This window comes from Bactrocera tryoni, chromosome 4, assembly GCF_016617805.1.
Source record: "Bactrocera tryoni isolate S06 chromosome 4, CSIRO_BtryS06_freeze2, whole genome shotgun sequence".
In the NCBI taxonomy this organism is placed as follows: Eukaryota; Metazoa; Arthropoda; class Insecta; order Diptera; family Tephritidae; genus Bactrocera; species Bactrocera tryoni.
In genome coordinates this window covers 32,743,252-32,756,725 of record NC_052502.1, presented here as the reverse complement: position 1 = coordinate 32,756,725, position 13,474 = coordinate 32,743,252, and the positions used below count along the sequence as shown (strand labels likewise).

Genomic DNA, 13,474 nt, shown 5'->3' with positions numbered 1-13,474 from the left:
ACCATTTAAAAGAGGCTGACTACAAAAGTAAGCTCGATGTTTGGGTACCACATAAATTGTCTGTGAAAATTTTAATGAGCCGAATGAACATCTGGGATTCTTTGCTGAAACGAAATGAAATCGAACCATTTCTGAAGCGAATGGTAACAGGAGACGAAAAGTGGATCAAATACGACAATAATGTGTGAAAAAGATCATGGTCCAAGCGTGGTGAAGCTCAACAAATGATCGCAAAGCCAGGATTGACGCCTCGAAAGGTTATGCTGAGTGTTTGGTGGGATTGGAAAGGAATTATCCACTATGAGCTGCGCCAACCTGGTTGAACGATTGATTCTACATTTTACTGTCAAACACTGATGAGATGGAAGCTGGCAATCGAAAAAACGGCCAGAACTGATCAACAGAAAGAGCTTCGTCTTCCATCTAGACCACTCACATCTTTGATGACTCGGAAAAAACTTGGAGAGCTTGGCTGGGAAGTTTTGATACATCCACCATATAGCACTGACATGCACCACCGGACTACCAGTTGTATGGGTCAATGCAGATCCACTTAATGGGGTAAAGTTGGCTTTCAGAGCAGCCTGTGAAAATTCCTTGTCGCAGTTTTTCGCCAAGAAACCAGAAACATTTTACACTGATGGAATAATGTCTCTAGCGGAAAAATGGCAGTGGTCGACCTAAATGTCACAACTTGGTTCATTAAGGTTCATTATAAATATAAAAAATAACAATTTGAAGCTTGATTAGAAATACGAAAAGACTTTTTCGACTACCCAATATATTTAATAAAGTCCACAATAAAGATTTTCGGTTCCATTTCCTTTCTCCCAGAATATATTGTCCAAGTTAGGTCATTTCTGAAAGCTGAAGTTTTTTAAGCAAAATTATTTAATTAAATAATACAGAACAATCGTCGTTAAAGATGAAATTTTACTTCAAAACGTAATAGAAATGCATGTGCAAAACCACTGATCCACAAAATAGAAACGCATGGCTATAAATTTTCGAATAGCAAACAGCCTAAAATAGCAAATAAAAAACGTAGAACCAAAGAAAATAAAAACAACAATAGCATGATGTTTTTAAAACCAAAAACACTTGTGTAACGATTCTGTGTATATTTTTTTAGCAAAGGTAGCAAATATTAAAGCGAGCAAATCGTATAGCGGCACTCAAACAAATACGCATATCAACAGTTAACAGTTGGCTATTTTGTAGCCAACAATCGATTGTGAATTTTTTATTTACACTTCAAGCGCACACAACCACACACACACACATCCACACAGTGGTATGAACAACAGCAACAACAATAAAAGCACGACTGTTCGCACAGGTGGGTGTGCACACCCTAAATGCCAATAAGTAAAAGATCAACGGTGTAATAAAATAAATTGCCCCTGAAAGCATTTAAAAGTAAATGAACGTACAAATAATACTCATACGCCCCGGCGTACCGACGCACATAAATACATGAGAATGTGGCATAAAACCAGCTGCCGCAACAACAAGAGCAGCAACAGCAACTGCCAACCAGCCTCGACAATTGTCATCGATCATTCGAATGCCCACACACCCCCTCCTCCGTTGCCTGCGCGCCCTCAAAGCCCAGCGTTTGCTACAACTGTCGATGCTCGTGTCGTCGCACTTTTATTTGCTTCCCCACAATTTTTTTTGTTGCATTTTTATTGCGCAACTTCTGTCGACAATTTCTCGTCGACAAAAAGCACAAAAAATGCCATAAAATGTGAAAAAAAGCGCAGCGCAAAAAGCTCAGGGAATCGCACTCAAATATTCGTCGCTCTTCGTCGAGCAGAGTTCATTTTATTTATGTGTTTACACAATTGTAACTGTCTGAGCGCTTGTCGTTTTAGTGCGCGCAGTAAATAATCGCTTGCAAACTCTGTTCTGTTCTGCAATTGCATTTAACATTTACCGTTGTTCGGTGTCATGTACTATTTTGTATTTGGCATTTTGAATTTTGCATATTCATTGTCAGCTTTGTCGGCTTAAGTTGATGCATTTTATTAAAAAGCAAAATTAAATCAACAAGTTTTTCAATACATTCACAAAGTGAAGAGTTTACATTGTAAATACCTGCATGCACCGGCGAGTGTCAGATTGATTGTGTCTTGTATTTTATGAAATATGCATGCGTGAGTATTTAGTCAAAAACAAGATATTTCATAAATTATTCCAGCGATTTTGATTAGTTTTTATTTAAATACCACAATTTATTATTTATGTTTAAAACTATGCTTATGTAGTATTGTGCAGTTGTAAATTTCAAAAAAAATTGCGTTTTTTTTTTTGCTTATGAAAAAATTTTGAATGTAACGTGTTTTTTAATAGAAACGCTGCAAAAGTAGATCGATAGCGACAGCAAACAACGCCATATTTTTCCCGCTTCTTTTGACATTTCTCTTCAGTAAGGTTTGCCATTTTATCATGAAAAGACATACGATCCAAAAACTAGTTCAAATTATTCTGAAATTCTAAGTCAGTGGCCTCAGCTTTAAGAGCGCTACATCCAATTTATGGCTGTCATAATCGTCCTGTCAGATCAACAATTGAGCGTCTAGTGGAAAAATTTGAATCCACAGGCACAGTACAATATGTTCCCGTACCAGTGAGGCAAAGAAAGACCCGTTATGTGGAGAATATTGTTGCCGCTAGCGCATCAATTGAGGAAGACCCAAATCAGTCTCTCATACGTCGTCCTCAAGCGTTGGGCTTCTCCGTGACGCAAGAACTGAAGCCGCTTGACCAACATAACCCTCATATGTTTTTGAATAGGGCTGAGCAACAACTTGAAAATTACCCGGATTTGCATCGAAAAATCAACTTCAGCGATGTGGCTGATTTCTGGCTGAATGGCTTCGTTAAGGGCGTATTCTGGTTTAGAAGCCCGAATTTTAGGAATTTTTTTTTGACGCGATAAAACAAATCAAAAATTATTTGGATTATCCATTTTTTACATGCTTTTAATTGATATTCTAAGAATACAAAACATAAATAATATAAGAAAAAAAAAATTAAATTTAAAAACTGCAGGTCGGCGAAGTAGAGAGTGATGAAAGTATGGCTTGTCCTGGTGTGCAGGATATAAATCCTTTCCGTGACCTAAAATGAAAATTTATACGAAATCCGTGAAGAGTAAAAGTGTAGTTATCGCACTACGAAATGTTTTTGAAAAAAAAATTTTTACAAAATGGTGGAGGTTTGAAAAAAAAGTTTCGTATTTTCCGTTTTTTGTGGTTCGGAATTTTTTAAAAAAAAAAAAAAAATCTTTCAAAAGCTCTTCGCAGTGCGATACTATAATGTATAAGAAATCTCTGTGTAAAATTGCATGTGAATCGGTTGAGTAGAACTTGAGATATCATGCACACCGTTTCTAGAAAAGTAGTTATGAGAAAAACGAGTTTAAAGTTTGAGTCGCTCGCAGTCGGAGTCGGAGTCACAAAATGAGCTGTAACTCGGAAAATTTTTTCGAATTTCTAAACCAGAATACCCCTTAAATAAGCAAAATATGCATTATTGGTCAGACAGCAATCCGCACGTACTCCATGCGTCACTATTGCATCCCGAAAACATTACGGTTTGGTGCGGTTTATGAGCCGGCGGTGCCATTGGACCGTACTTCTTCCATGATGATGAAGACCAGCACGTTGCTGTGAATGTGAATCGCTTTCGGTCAAAGATAACCGAGTATTTTTGGCCCGAATTTGCATGATATGGACTTGGTTCCAACAGAACGACGCCACAAGCCACACAGCGAATGTCAAAATCGATTTATTGAAAACCAAGTTTGATGAACGTGTTATCTCACGATATGCCCAGTCAATTGGTCGCATCGGTCGTGCGTTTTGACGCCGTAAGACTCCTTCCTGTGGGGCTACGCCAAGTCTATGATATATGCCAATAAGCCAGCGACGATTGATGAACTTCGTACGAATATCGAACGTGAAATTGTAGCAGTATCAGCCGATTTATGCTTGAAAATGGGGTTCAGCGTCTAGATTTCTGCAAGCGTGCCCATGGTGGCTATGCAATAAAAATCGAGTTCCATATATAAAGGCATCGAATGTACTTTCACAGGAACTAAGAATTTCATTGATATCCCAAAAGGTTTTGGTTTTATTTAAAAAAGCGCTCTTATTGAAAAAAGCCGTTAGCTGTCATACAAACTGAAAGATCGGAATCGAGTGCTTGTACGGAAAACTTTTTCAATTGACAAGATATCATGACGAAATCTCTCATGAAATTTTATTCAAAGCAAACTAACAATATCCGAAGAAATTGTTGAGAACATACCACTATAGCATATAGCTGCCATACAAACTGGCCGAACAAAATAAAATTCTAGTATGGAAACTTTTTTTGTTTGTGGAGCGTATTCTAGCTTCGATCCAATCGAAGTCAACATTTTTTCTTGTTTAGTTTTTCATTTGATATAATTTTAAGCAGAAAAATCTTTCTCATCGCCGGACACCTTTTTACGGATAACCTCCTGGAATTTGCACAGGATCAAGTGGATCCAACATTTTTCAAAATAAATCGCCGTTTATAAACAAAATCAAAGCCCGTAAATGCTCATCTATGCGAACTGTGTTAGATTAGAGAAGCCTTAGAAACTTAGGGACATGTCTGGCGGCTGGAAGCAATCATTAGTGCTTTCAAGCATGTGAAAGACCAATAGAGGCACCCGCAAGTTGGGTTCCTGTTTCCTTTACTCCAAATCTTAGTTGGAAATGACTTACTGTCCATCCAAAAAAACTGAACTGGTTGTATTTACCGGCGGGTATAAAATCCCGGGGGACCCCTTTCCTCATTGGGGGGCTCTCGCCTTCACCCTGTCGGAAAAGAGAAGTACTTGAGCCCCACTCTTAATAGAAAGCTATCATGGAAGCAAAATATTAAGGAGAAGGTGAGAAAGATACATATATTATTGTAATGGAAGGGGTTGTGGTTTGTCTTTACATAACCATGGTAAAGCTAATATTGTTCTATGGTGTGTTCGTCTAGTGAAAGACACTTGGTAAAGTCACACTCGCTAAACAGCTAGAACGTGTTCACACTACGGCACCAATCGGCATCAGTAGTGCACCACGCACAACAACAACGATGGCAAATAGCGACATTTTACATACAACATCTAAGGACATTTACGGCAGATGCATTGCTGCGAAGTTTGCTATCGGACTCCGGGAAACCCGACCCATTATAGGCATATTACGAAATCCTCTTTCACTCCTACTATATTCCTTAAAACTTAGACTACTGCGTCGCGGGGCCTACTCCCAGAGGCTTTTCCCTGCACACACACCTCCGAGGAATACGTGAGTGGAGCAGAATCGCTGAAGAACAGCCTCAGTGAACTTTTTTCATTGATAGATTGAAGCTGAAGTGAGCTGGGTGCCTGGCCACAGCGGAATCGTCGGAAACTGTAAAGCCGATAAGTTTGCAAGAAAGTGCATCTTTACCCAAATACCATCAAGAAGTGAACGAGCAGGTGTTCAGCTGCCTTTGTACATTCCGGCGTTGGATCTAAAGTCAGTCACAGTCTACGGTGAGACAAATAGGACAATGTATGTGACACTAATTACTTATACTTATATCTTTATATCTTAACCTTAAATCCGTCATCTCTTCTGAAAACTGATTTTAGCGATTTTCTACCATAAACGAATGGAAACAGTCTAAAACTACGTCTCAGAACTATTTTCTGAATACAACACTTTCAGCGTATCCTGGTGGACCCTTAGGTTGATGATTAAATACCATAAGATACTATCTTAGGGACACAAAATTTTGTGTTGCTTTTAATATAATTTGATTTGGCACCATTTATTTGGGGCAACCGATTCCGAACTTCATTACCATTTGAGTGGAATGTAGCTTTCTTATACAAGTTATGAGGATATTTAATGGTCGATTCAGGTTGTTTTTTTGTTAGTCGATGAGTTACTATTCTTACATGTTTTAAGGATACTTCAAATGAGAGGTGATAGCTATTAGAAAAAACGTATTTAAGTTCGTTGGAACACGGATTGAATTTCGAGCCATATTCAGACTAATTTGCACCTCTAATCAACATAAACAATGAATTAATTTAAGTGATTTCTGGAACTGCAACTTCCAGCGCAGTGCTTTCAAAGTAACCAAGCTCAAAACCATAAAAACTTAATACGTCCTGCCTTTAAAGTACATAACAAAGTACGCACACAATTTAATTTTGAACAGTCGAAAATGATAGCGCACTGAAAACGAAGATATCCGAAAGCCCGCGCTTGAGTTCAATGAAATAAAAACGAAATTTAATAAGCCAGTGAGACCGCATCTAGCTGCAATATGCTTTTAGTGGCAGCCACAGGAGTGAAATAAGCTGGGTTCCACTCTCACACACTAACGATCGCAGACGCGCTTAACGTCACCATCAGCGCAGAGCGAAATTCATCAGCAGGTGCACAATGTCTAACGAAAAGCAGATGCATAGCCGCGAGACTGAGTTGCAAAAGGCTGTGCGATACTCACATTATCGCACTCAATGCAGGCAGGTATCGTCACCACCAACGCGTCGGACGGACATCAACTCGCCAAGCCTTCGTTGTGCCTTTGCCCACTGCTAATGACGCGATTATGCCAGACGTTTATGATGTGCGACCGCGGCTGGCTCGTGTGATTTATGACCACGACCGTTGGCGTTGTTGCAGAGGCAAGGCATTGCAAGAATTGTGTGTGAGCAGTTGGCTTGCCTAGGAAGAGGCTGCTTTAAGTTAAACAACGTTTCATTAACGTAACTCTTTAAATACAATGCTAAAGTGATAGGATTTTATAATTACAGCTTTAAATGGTCTTGAGTTGCGAGACAAATCATAAAACTACACAAAAACTGTAAACTACAACAAAATTCGAAATATTAAAACTGTGAAACTCGCTAAATAATGTAGACAACTGCTCTTGAGCAGTTTCCTGATATTGACAGTTCTATCGACTATGATAGCAGTTTTGAGTATTCGATAATGTACCATACACAATGTGGCGACAGACGAGTGAATTGTTTGCGAAAGGTTGATATTTTCTCGTAAAGTAACACGATTGCATGATGTAACAAGTACTCAAAGTAGAATTTGAAGACCTCGACGATGTAGGTATAGCAGCAGTAGATGTCTCGGATGCTTCTAATTTTGATTGTAATGCAACCAAAAAGAAACGGACATAACATAATACATAACATTTTTGTACTTTCGTAGATTGAAATGCAGTGAATGGTTTAAAAGAGTCAAGCACATTATTTCAAAGTTTTTCTACTGAGATAATCCACATAACGATTCTATACAGTTGAATTTAGAGCAGGAATCATCAGTACAAGACCTATCTTTTACTATAAGCTCATCATCTCTCTAATAGACGGAAATAAAGGCGGTCGATTAGATTGACACTCAAGTACAGCTGTGACAGTCTTTCTGGTATAAATACTTATAAGTGTATGTGTATACATTGTGACAAAAAATCACCCGGAAATTGTAATAAAATTCTCCGAGTAAGTCAAATTTTAAAAAAATATATTTTACTAAGTTGGTATGACGGTTCTTAATTACTATACCAAATATAAGCGCGATCTGTCAACCGGTTTGTTTATGGTAGCTGCTTAAGTCGAAACACCTCAGTGGTGCGTTGCGCTTTTACAATGGATACATTTTCTATTTCTAACCAATTTTCGTGTTGGAAAGGGATAACGGTGATTCAGTTTTATCAAAAACACAAGCCTAGGAGTCGTAAAAACCTTCAAAAATTGTTGAGAGATCTTTGAAGACATAATTAAATATTTTGCGTTTTATTTACAATTTCCGGGTACTTTTTTGTCACAATATAGAACGTCTGCTACTAATTTCTAATAATGCATATTATGATCCACCAGAATAAAATGAAGGTCATTGATACGAGAGTATGACTTCAGTGCTTATGATAGGTAAATACTCATAGCTAAAATTTTTATTTTTCATAATTAAAAATATTTCCAAAATTTTCAGAATTTTTTATAGTAAAAAAAACCTCCTTGAGGAAATTTTTTTAGGAAATTGTATGCTATACACTAATCACTTATTTAATAAGTTTTTTTCAAACGATTTAAAAGTTAAGGTGTTTAAAAAAAAAAATATTTCTACATGTTATTTATACTGGAAACTTTGAATACTCACCGACTTAGTCGTGATATGCAGTTGGGTCTGACCTGTAAAGAGAGTGTTAAAGGATTTTAATTATTGAAGTATTTAAAAAATGGATGTAAAGAATTCTCTTGTGTTAAAAATACTAGTTTTTGATATGAACTAAAACGATATTGATGCAGAAGAGGATGGCTGAGTTTTATTCTGTCTTTGCTTCAAGCGAAGCAATCATTTGTAGGTGATCGGATAATAATTTTTAATTGCTTCCAGTTGAGCGCCCATTCAGCTCTAGACTGTACACACCCTACCGAGGCTAAGTTATTTTAACCCGCAAACCAATGGATGCACAATGCAAATTGTTTTCACATCCACTACATTCTTAAAAACTGATCTGCAGAGATTTTTTTCTGTTCGCAGATCTCAAGAACTGCTAACGGTAAAGAAATTTACAGATAATGGTTCAAAACGGAAAATATCGTACTACAAAAATTGTATCGAAAGTTTGGAAGATCACTACGATCGATCGATTTGTACGAAGCTATATGTTACAGTGATCCGATCTGAATAATTTGTTTAGAGGCCGTAGCGCTGTCCAAGCCTAATTTCATAGTGGTCCGATCGATGATTCCGACAAAATAGCATAAATTTACTGAGAGAAGGAGAAGGAAGGTGGAGATCGATATCATAAAAACAGGGTCTGTTCAGGGCATATTAAAAAGTTATCAAAATAATTAATTTCAGTTAATACAAATAAAAGTTACTCATACGACGTGGTCTACATGCGCTTAAAACTTTAACAACAATTTTTTTCGTTGTTCATATGGAACTTTGTCGAAAATTTCAACATTTCTGCTGAGTTTTGAAGTCAAAAAATATATGTATGTTATTTACATTGGATTTTTCTCCACATGTATGTGTGAGCATGCAGCATATTTACCCAAATGCCAGCTGTATTTACTATACAAAATGTTGTTTACTTACAACTGTGTACCATGCGCTGGTACTATTGCTTTGTTGCTATTTTTTGCGCTTCATTTGTGTGCCATTTATTGCAGTTTTTTATTTATTTATTTGCTGTTTTAATTTTTGCTTTGTTTTTGGTTTTTGCTTTTTGCATAAATAGTTAAAGCTTTTCATTGTTTGCAGTCAAGTCAAAAATAGCCTTTTTGCTGCCTTCTGTCGTATATTTAAATATGTGTATGTGTGTGTGAGCGCCAGCTAATGTAAACAAATAGCGAAAAATCCCACGTTTGTGTGCATATATGTGTATCACACAGCGCCTGCAACAAGCAATTTGCATCACGGGTGTGTGTGTGTGCATGTGCGGCGTAGTTGAACATTGCTTGCATAGTTGCATTTGTGCGCAGATATCTCAAAAATGCCATACAAGTGATACAGTGGAGTGTTTTAAGTGTTAAGCACCGCAGAAGCTGCCATCTGTATAATCTGTATATAAGCCACGCGGTGAATTTGTATGCATGTGGTAGTAAGTGCATAACTGGCATACTCACGCTCTTTGTCGGCCGTTTCAAACGCCTCTTCGACCCAAAGCGCATTTTCGGCATTTTTATTTTATTGACCTACTGTTTGCTATTTAAGTTAATAAATTAAAAAAAAATCTTTTGTGTGCCAGCCAGTTTCCATTCAATTTAATATAAGTTATATAGAAAATATAGTTTATATGAAAAGTATTTTTTTAAACCTTGAAAAAGTGTATTTTGTTTTTTGTGTGAGAGAAAGTAGTTTTACTTTTATATGTGTGTGAAAAGCAGAGATTTACACATACATATTTACAAAAAATACAAAGAAAAACCGCAAAATATTTATGCGGGCGTAAAGCACTTGTTTAGTGTTGTTTTTTTTTTTTTTGCTGTTGGTCAATCGATAACTAAAATAGCTGGTAAGCATAATCGATAATTTATTTTTTTTTTTTAGTTTTTGTTATTGAAATATTTGTGTTTGGAAGTAATAATGGACTAGAAGTTCATAGCTGGCCACTTGTAATAGTACTACAACAAGTTGCTTCCAGTTATAGACAATTTTAATCAATACTAAATAGATTGCATTAATAATTAATATTTTCGTTTTTCGAAATGTAGATAGAGTTTATTGGGTCAAATGTTAATTACAGAAAAAACTTTTAATACTTGCTACCATCTCCCGCGTTGTCTATTATTGTCTGACATCTTTGTTGACAGCTTGCTAATAAATTTTCCACATATTCCACAGGAAGAAATCTAGAGGCATGTTGTAGTAGCCAAATTAAATATTTTGTTGGCGTTGAATGTTTTTTTTTGATATTTTGGCTTTCATTAAAGCGCAAACATTCTCTTCTGGATCGGCGTCCGGTGAGTCCAATCGAAAGTAACAATAGGTTTTCTTGTTTCATCAATTCAATCACAATTATTTTTGCTGTAAAGCATTTCAGCTGAGTTCAGCAAACCCCTTTTATTATTTTTCGAAAGTAGGGGTTTCTCTACAGAATAGCTGCGTTTGACGCCAGATCGCTGAAGAATGACCCGCATTGCATTTAGACATACATCTAATCCCTTTTTAAACGGAATTGTTTTAGCTTCTGTTAAAGCACTGGCTTCTTCTCCAAAAAGAGAACAATAGCTTTCCACGTGATTCCACCCTCATCCAGATTGTCATTTGCGCTTCCAGCTTCTCCATGATGGTCAGACTTCTTGTTCTTTATCGGCGTAGACACCGCTTACGCGTTATAGCCGAGTTTACAATTCTTTTTCGCTGCTTCTTGCTCTTCCTCATTTTGCCGGCCTATAGCCATACTGATAAGGTCCAATCAGTTTGTAGACGGTGGGCTTTTTTCGATAGAACCTTATATGCGATGTTGAGGAGGTTTATCATCGGTAGTTGGCGCAGATCATGAGGACCTGACATTCCAGGTGCACGCCTTTAAATCGTAATCCGTAGCCCTGGTCCTCATCAAAAGGGAGGTCCCTCGTCCGAAGCAGTTGTTTGCTTTTCATCGGAGGTGTTTTTACGTGACGGGCTCCAAATCTAGCACACAACCCTGCGGAGGGATTGGTCGCCTTCTTACTTTAGCTCGCCTTCAAACGGATGTTCTTTGTCTATCCAAACGATACTTGGTCTAAGGCCGGAAGTCGTGAGCTGCTTGACCTATACTATGTTAAAGAATCGATTCTGGCCACTGCTAAGTGACTGGCGCTCAGAGAACTTTCTTCACTTGCATGAACTTCTACTCTTGACTCCATCCTCCCAGACTAGCTTTTCACAAATCGTTTTTAAATGCTTAGCAGACCTTTAATAATCCATTGGACCGACTGTTACCGCAATCAAGTATGCGTTAATTGGAAAAAAAAACAAAAACAGTTATTTTTTGAACGCACTGTACATCAAGAAAAATCACCTAAATCCAATAAGAAGAACTAAGAAACCCCAATCAAAAAAGAAAAATTAAATGCTCGAAAAGAGGCAAAAATGCAAACTCCATAAGAAAGCCAAAAGCAACGAATTATTGATTCAAAAAATCACATGTCCCAACATGTCACGCAGAGCACAATGGTTTTGTTCTCATTACGATTGCTTATAACACCTAAAATTAATCGAGACAGACATCACATCATCAGCATAACGACATGCATTGCAATTCCCACGACAGATAGTTCCACGGTACCGGAATTGAGCCGGATTGTAACAAGCTAAGACGATACAACGCTGGTAAGTAGTACAAAACGTATTAAATAACGGATATCTGTCTATCTGCCCTTCAGTATAATCATCTTGATAAAACTTGGTACACGAGTGGTTCGCAAACGTTCAGAGGAGATTAGTATTACATATGGTAACAACTGCTACCCCACAAAATACCATTAATCGAAAATACAAGTATATAAATCAAGCTACAAAACTGGGACTTTACAGAGGTTGATGGAAAGTAGTTCAAAAACGGGGAAGGGGGTGTTATTTTTTTGATTTAATGTTAATATCACACAAACTTTTAAGGTACTATGCACCGAGTGTATCCGTAGTTAAAACTTTAATAATCATATCCACTCCTCATACAAAGTTTTGTTGCTAACTACTATTGCGATAAGTGACGAGCGAAGACGGTCATAGGCAGTAAAATTATCCTTAAGGATAGTGACTAAAATTGGGCCAAATGTTCTGCATAATATTATATGTCTGTATATTTTAGCTTGGAAACTCAATGTGGAAGGGAGGATGAAAAAGACCAGTGGTACTCTTTACGCATATACGAAGATGCTGGGGTCAATATGGAGCTTTTCAGCTGTCCCTATGCACTGGTGTTATACAGCGGTTGCCAAGCCATTTTTGGTGTGGTGGACCGCTGACAGCAAAATCTCTTACAGAAAACTTTTGGAATGTCAACAACAGTACGCTGTCTTCTGCATAACGTGGGCATCACAAACCACTCCAACGGCTGCACCAGAAACCAATTAACACTGCAGTGGAAAGCTAGGCAGCGAATCACCTGCTAGATTTGCGTTAGGTGAATTTTCGCAAGAATTTTCAAGCATAGCTTGAGAAGCAGGGGTTTGGAGAATAATATATACCGCGTAGACTCATGCTTTATCTGAAAGAAAGTTTCAAGTCACACTAAAATAGGGTGGATGGCGCGGTGACACTCAACGCACCAGCGGACTGCCCAATGAAGGGGGTGTTGACACATAATGAAATTCCCAAAAGAGGTAACAGAGGGATCAGGATGAGATTGTTTTCTTAAGAAGCACGCAGGATCGCCAAGATCATGTGCAAGGCAGCGGCATAAAAATACGCAAGCTCTCTTCACAAACGTTCACGAAAGTACTGCAGAAAGATTGTTCGCCTAGTCACAGGTCACAACTTACTGGCATTTAATGCGAGCCGTATGGGCATTGTTTACGTAGCATAAGCGACTTGGCTCCCACGTCACTGTTGACAGTCATAACTTCGAAGTTGTAGATAATTTCGTCTATCTTGGAATTACGAACGTACAAAAACCGAACTCTATAAATCACTCATTATTCCCGTCCTTCTAGTATTTGGTGCAGAGGCATGGTTGATGACAATATTTGATGAGTCGACGTTAGGAGTTTTTGAGAGAAAGGTTCTACGGAAGATTTATGGTCTTTTGCGCATTGGCAACGGCGAATAAAGCAGCCGAAGAAACGAAGAGCTGTACGAGATATACGACGACATTGATATAGTTCAGCGAATTAAAAGACAGCGGCTACGCAGGCTAGGTCATGTCGTTCGAATGGACAAAAACATTCCGGCTCTGACACAGTACCGGCCGGGGGAACCAGAAGAAGAGGAAG

At 37.9% G+C, this 13,474-nt stretch overlaps 1 protein-coding gene across 1 annotated transcript in view; it reads right to left on the bottom strand.

Annotated features, from left to right (window-relative positions):
- LOC120776012 (integrin beta-PS-like) overlaps positions 1 to 13,474 on the bottom strand; it is a 193,012-nt gene that overhangs the window by 109,407 nt on the left and 70,131 nt on the right. Inside the window, exon 2 of the mRNA XM_040106456.1 lies at positions 8,205 to 8,236. The gene's annotated coding sequence lies outside the window, so the exon portion shown is untranslated. The remainder of the gene's footprint in view (positions 1 to 8,204; positions 8,237 to 13,474) is intronic.